This window comes from Rutidosis leptorrhynchoides, chromosome 11 (genome assembly GCF_046630445.1).
Source record: "Rutidosis leptorrhynchoides isolate AG116_Rl617_1_P2 chromosome 11, CSIRO_AGI_Rlap_v1, whole genome shotgun sequence".
Taxonomy (NCBI): domain Eukaryota; kingdom Viridiplantae; phylum Streptophyta; class Magnoliopsida; order Asterales; family Asteraceae; genus Rutidosis; species Rutidosis leptorrhynchoides.
This window is the reverse complement of record NC_092343.1, coordinates 153,546,243-153,553,178: the sequence shown is the minus strand read 5'-3', so window position 1 is coordinate 153,553,178 and position 6,936 is coordinate 153,546,243. Positions and strand designations below refer to the sequence as shown.

Here is a 6,936-nt window from a genome sequence, read left to right as displayed (position 1 = left end):
GTTTCTTTTAGCGGCTAGTGGTGGGGCATTCTTAACTCGGTCTAGTGATGATGAATGGGCGTTCTTCGAACAGTTAAGCAAGGGTTCAAAAACCCAAGCTTCGGTTGATCGTAAACAACCTAGTACCTCCCGAGTGAATCATGTTTCCGATTTGGGTGGTTCATCTAGGAACTTAGAGCAGGAATTTGATGATTTGAAAATGCTTATATTTAACAACCCAAATCAGGGTCTTGCTTGTAATGTTTCGCAGGTTCAGGAAGTATGTGAGATTTGTGGAGATCCTTCTCACTTTTCATATGGATGTAGAAATGGGATTCCACCGGTAAATCAGCACATAGTGGAAGAACAAGTGAACGAGGCTCAGGGACGGTGATATGATCCATACTCCAACACGTATAATCCGAGTTGGAGAAATCATCCCAATTTCAGTTGGAGCAATAACAACGCGCTGAATGCTAACCAAGGGAACTAACTTAGACCACAAAACAACTTTCAAAACCAGGGTAATTTTCAGAACCAAGGTAACTACTAAAGAAACTATCAAAATCCTTATCTAAACAACCAAAACCAAAACCAAGGCCAGAACCCAAACCAAAATCAAAACAGGACTTCAACCAATCAACCATCTAGTTCGGATGCTAAGATGGATGCGTTCATCTCCGAAATGCAGAAAATGATAGAAGTGCAAAATAAGTCGATTGGTGCATTGGCTAAGGAGATCGGTAATGTAGCGAAAAGTAAGGGAAATAGGGAACCAGGTACAATTCCAAGCTACACGGTTCTAAATCCAAATCATAAGGATAAAGGAAAAGGGCATAGCATTAACATGGTAGGTACCTTGAGAAGCGGAAGAAATATGACAATAAGGTTGGTGAAAAAGAGGTAGTGCAACCAGAATCAAGTAAGTCTCCTATTGTTCTTGATGAGGAAGAGGTAAGTGAAAATGATAACAATGGGGAGGGGGTGAAAAAGACCGAACCAATCGTGAATGAGACCGGGAAAGCGGGAACGGAATCAAAAACCATCCCATTTCCCAAGACCTTAGAGTCCCCGAATCAATTCCCTTATGGGAAAAAGGGACCACAACAAGAAGACATGTGGGAAACGTTTAAACAGGATAAGATAAATTTACCCCTTCTCGATGCTATTAGGCAAGTCCCATTTTTTGCTAAATTTTTAAAGGACCTTTGCACTCAAAAGAGGAAGCAAAGGGTGACCTTACCCAAAAAGGTGGAGCTAACCGAGCACCTAAGTGCGGTTGTCTCAGGTACACTTCCACCTAAGTTTAAGGACCCAGGGACCCCATTAATAGCTGTGACTGTGGGAAATGTGAACGTTAAAAAGGCGTTATTGGACCTAGGAGCTAGCATAAATATCTTACCTTTTTGTCTAGTTGACCGATTTGAATTGGGCCTAATGAAATGAACCGACATAATCATTCAACTAGCGGACCAATCAATTAAAATGCCTAGGGGGATATTAGAAGATGTGATAGTAAAAGTGGAGGATTTCTATTACCCAGTTGACTTTGTTGTTATGGATATTGAACCTAGGAATAGAGATACCCAACCCACTATAATCTTGGGATGCCCATTTTTGGCCACCATTAATGCTCACATTAATTTTCGAACGGGTGCTATGGACATATCTTTCGGTAATCGCAAGATGAGGATTAATATCTTTAATTCTCTTCATACACCGGATGTTCAAGAATTCTATAGGATAGATGTGATTGATGAATTGGTGGAAAAACATACTTATCACCTAATAACCGACGACCCAGTAGAAATATTTTGCTTAGGTGATGAAGAGGATGTTGAGTGTGAAGAGGTCAAGGCAGTAGAACTAGCAGTAGCAAGTACAATGGATGCTAGGTTGCCACCATGGACTCATAAATATGAGCCATTACCTAAATTCATTGATACTAATACGAGACCTTCACTAGACTCACCACCGACTCTTGAGTTAAAACCCTTACCGTCTCATTTGAAATATGCATTTTTGGGTACTAACGGCACTTTGCCAGTTATTATTGCTTCAGATTTGACAGGTGTGCAGGAAAAAGCTTTAATGGAAGTGCTTCACAAATACAAAGCTGCAATAGGGTGTACAATAGCTGATTTGAAAGGGATAAGTCCCTCAGTGTGTATACATAGGATAGTTACAGATTCGGAGGTTAAACCTGCTCGTGATACGCAACGCAGGTTAAACCCAAATATGCAGGAGGTTGTAAAGAAGGAAGTTCTCAAGTGGTTGGACGCAGGGATTATCTTTCCTATTTCAGACAGTCAGTGGGTAAGTCCCACGCAAACAGTGCCAAAAAAAGCTGGGATAACGGTAATGGAAACGGAGGAAGGTGAAAAGATCACAACCCGTCCCGTGACAGGTTGGTGGGTATGTATTGACTACAGGAAGTTGAATGCTGCAACTTCAAAGGATCACTTTCCCTTGCCTTTTATTGATTAAATCATCGAAAAGTTGTCAGGTCAGAAATTTTATTGTTTCTTAGATGGGTATTCGGGATATAATCAAATACCTATTCACCCTAATGACCAAGAAAAAACGACTTTTACTTGTCCTTATGGAACTTATGCCTTTAGACGAATGCCTTTTGGTTTATGTAATGCACCTGCTACTTTTCAAAGGTGTATGATGAGTATTTTCTCTGAGTTAATAGGCGAGTCTTTAGAAATTTTCATGGATGATTTTTCAATATTTGGCAAGTCTTTTGAGTCGTGTTTTAGTATGTTGGAAAAAGTTTTAAAGAGGTGTACCGAGACCAACCTTGTCCTTCGTTGGGAAAAGAGCCACTTTATGGTAAGGGAAGGGGTGGTTTTAGGACACATTGTGTCTGAACGGGGATTCGAAGTCGATAGAGCAAAAGTTCAACTTATTGCTACATTACCTCCACCAACCAATGTTAAGGGGGTAAGATCGTTTTTGGGACATCCAGGATTCTATCGTAGGTTTATCAAAGATTTTAGCATTATTTCTATACCCTTGTGTAATTTGTTATTAAAAGACGCACCTTTTGACTTTGATGACCAATGTAGGGAGGCCTTTAACACCCTTAAGCGTAAGTTGACCGAATCACCCATTTTGCAGTCACCCGATTGGACTAAACCATTTGAAATTATGTGCGACGCTAGTGATTTTGCGGCTGGGGCTGTTTTGGGTCAAAGAGTTGATAGGAAACCGGTTGTTATCTATTATGCTAGTAAGACGTTCTCGGATGCCCAAGTGAACTATACCACAACCGAGAAAGAATTATTAGCAATCGTGTTTGCCTTAGACAAATTTAGATCATACTTGTGGGGGTCTAAGGTAGTTGTCTTTTCGGACCATAGTGCCCTAAGGCACTTGCTTGATAAGAAAGAGTCTAAGCCCAGATTGATTAGGTGGATCTTATTGCTACAAGAGTTTGATTTGGAAATAAGGGATAAAAAGGGTATTGAGAATGTGGTAGCCGACCATTTATCTAGGATACCCCCGCCACCGTTTGACCCTGCTAAACCAATCCAGGAAAATTTTCCGGACGAGTGTTTGTTTAGTGTTGTGCAGGTACCTTGGTTTGCGCATATCGTTAATTATTTGGTGACTAACAAGATACCGGAGCATTGGAACAAGCACAAGAGAGATTACTTTTTATCGCAGGTTAAGCATTATATTTGGGAGGACCCATTCTTTACCAAATTGGACCCGACTAAATCATAAGAAGATGTGTGGCGGAAGATGAGCATAAGGACATTCTAGCTCATTGTCATACTTTTGCATGTGGAGGACATTACGGAGTCAAGAAAACCGGGTACAAAGTACTCGACTCAGGTTTCTTTTGGCATACTATTTTTAAAGACGCGTGTGAGTATGTGAAAAATTGTGCTAGGTGTCAAAGGATGGGGGGAATCTATAAGCGTAATGAAATGCCCATGAACCCAATTTTGGTTTGTGAAATCTTTGATGTTTGGGGCATAGATTTTATGGGACCCTTTCCACCTTTTTTGGGTTTGAGTATATACTAGTAGCCGTTGATTATGTCTCCAAGTGGGTGGAGGCTGTGGCTACTCGGACCAATGACCACAAAGTTGTCCTAAAGTTTGTTAAGAAAAATATTTTTTGTCGTCATGGTGTACCTAAGGCCATAATTAGTGACGGGTGTTCGCACTTTAAGAACTCGCATTTTGCTAAACTCTTAAGGGATTATGGGGTAAATCACCGAATTGCTACGCCTTACCATCCCCAAACAAGTGGGCAAGTGGAAGTATCTAATAGGGAATTAAAAAGGATTTTAGAAAAAACCGTAAATCCTAATCGCAAAGATTGGTCTTTAAGACTAGACGATGCGCTTTGGGCTTACCGGACAGCTTATAAAACCCCTATTGGTACTTCACCTTATCGACTTGTTTATGGGAAGGCATGTCACTTACCTGTTGAAATTGAGCATCGTGCAGAATGGGCTATTAAACAGGTGAACATGAACATGGATGAGGCAGGAAAAGCAAGAAAGTTAGACCTATCGGCGCTGGATGAGTTGAGACGCGATGCTTATGAAAGTTCAAAAATTTACAAAGAGAAAACGAAAGCGTTTCATGATAAGCAAATCGTAAGGCGGATGTTTGAAGTGGGGCAAAGTGTGTGGTTGTTTAATTTAAGGCTAAAGTTATTTGCGGGTAAGTTGAGAAGTAAGTGGAACGGTCCCTATGTGGTTACTAAGGTTACTCCGTATGGGGCAATTGAAATAAAAGATCTGAAAGGTGGGGAGCCATTCTTAGTTAATGGGCAACGATTGAAAATTTCTTCCGGTTTGTCGCTTGGTGATGCTAGGGTAGTTGAAACAATTCGGTTTGAACCCATGAAAGTTCATAAACTTAGAACAATTCGGGTGAACGAATCAAAGAATTATGTTAGTAAAGAGAACATTGATGCGTGGCTTGATCAAAATGTTACTATTAGTCGGATGCCCAATTGTGACGTTTGGGATGATGATGGGCGATTTGATGATGCGCCAGAGGACGAGGTGTCTGAGGTTATTTCAGATGAATGTTTTGATGAGTTTGATGAAAAGTTGTAATTGGAAGAAGATGTTAAGGGAAGGCCGGAGTTCCGTCGTCAAGAAGAAGACCCAGGGGAAGTATTGTTCGAATTGAGTTTCGTTGGGGTCTTACCCCATTTTACTAATGATCATCGTGAATTCAAGGTGATTGCCGATTCGGGGTCTACAATTAATATCATGTCATACATGACGTACAAGCGATTATTTCATGACAAATGTTCTCTATGTTCGTTGACTAAATCTGATGCGGTCATCACACTTGGCAACAATACTAAGTGTCAGGCACTTGGTGTACTTCGTGATGTGATGGTTAGTGTGAAAGGTGTCTTCCTTGAAGTACCATTCACCATTTTTGATATGCCTACGGATGAAGATGTTCCATTGTTAGTTGGGCGTGGATTCATTGCAACCGCGGATTGTAAAATCGACCCAGGTGCAGGTTCTATCACTTTTGAAGGAGGAAACGGAACTTTTAGATTTTGTAATTCGGAAAATATGCGTTTTCCTTCGGCATATATAGTGGAGAGAGAATTTGATGAGGCATATTGTATGATGCTTGGGATACAAGAGGTTAACACAAATAAAGTAGTTAGTGAAGAAATGGTAGCAGATACTATAGACATGGATGAAATCTATCAAAGTGTTGAGTGTGGGGGTATTAGCCTCAATCAACGCTTAGGTTCCAAGTCAAGCAACGATGAAACCATTTGTGTTAACACGGTTACAGAAACACCCGAAGAAGAACAAGAACCGGACGTGGATGTAGAGGAGATTCGTGAGACGCTTGAAAGTATGTGGGGAAAAGAAAACACGGAAAGATTCATGAACAACACCAAAACATCGTTTGTTGATGATGAGGGGTGGACAATTGAAGTTGAATACATTGAGTCCAAACTAAAAAGTGAGTCCAAACCAAAATGCAAATTCAAACCTTGCATTAAGTATAGAGATCCGGGCAATTTTTCGGTTATGTGTCAATTCAAAAAGAAGAAGATTTACCGGGTGTTGCTAGATTCGGGTGCGAGTGTTAACATGATGCCAACAAAAATTGCAAAATCAATAAGCATCCGAGAATTGGTTCGAACTAATACAAGTATTCGATTTGGAAACCAAACCGTCGATGACCCAATCGGGATTGCAGAAGATGTTCTTTTCATTATTCACGGTATTGGTTATAAGGAAGATTTCTTCATTATGGATTGTGAACCGGATGCAAATACTCCAATTGTATTGGGACGAGGATTTTTAGCTACCGCCAGGATGTCACTAGATTTTGATACAGGGACTTTGACAATTAAAGATGAAGATAACATGATCACGCTCCGTATGGAAGATGGATTCGGCTCTCAAAAAAACAGGGCCGTTGATCCGGACGAATGCTAATCCGGAAGAGGAGTCGAGTGCACGACTCCATCAAAAATTTGCACACATTTGTAAAGTTTGTAAGTTTTTATTTGTTTTGTACATACGGGCGGGTCAAAGTACCATTTTTGAAGTTTAAAATGGGATCGGTTTGAATGACTATCTCTAACTTTTTTCATTGAGGACAATGCAATGCTTAAAGTGTGGGAGGGGGTCAAGGTTTTTAGTCCCAAAAATGTTTTGTGTAAAAAGAATGAGAAAAATAGAAGTTTTGTGCGAAAATAATGCGAAAATTGGGAAATTAAAAAATTTTCCTGAGTGTAGGGGTAAATTACGCCATTTTTGGCGTATTTTACGCCCATGAAAGCTGAAAATTCAGAAAACTTTCGCATGTTAGGCGTAAAATTACGCCAGATTTTTACGCCCAAAAGTGTATTTTACGCCAAAACCAGCGTAATTTACGCCTTTGTTATTTTTCAGATGCCGGATTTTGGGGTTTAAAATGGGTAAAAATTATTTATTTA

The 6,936-nt window shown here is 40.2% G+C and overlaps 1 pseudogene; it reads left to right on the top strand.

The window, feature by feature from the left end:
- Window positions 1-1,464: 1,464 nt before the first annotated feature.
- On the top strand, window positions 1,465-5,068 carry LOC139875071 (uncharacterized; annotated as a pseudogene).
- Window positions 5,069-6,936: the final 1,868 nt, after the last annotated feature.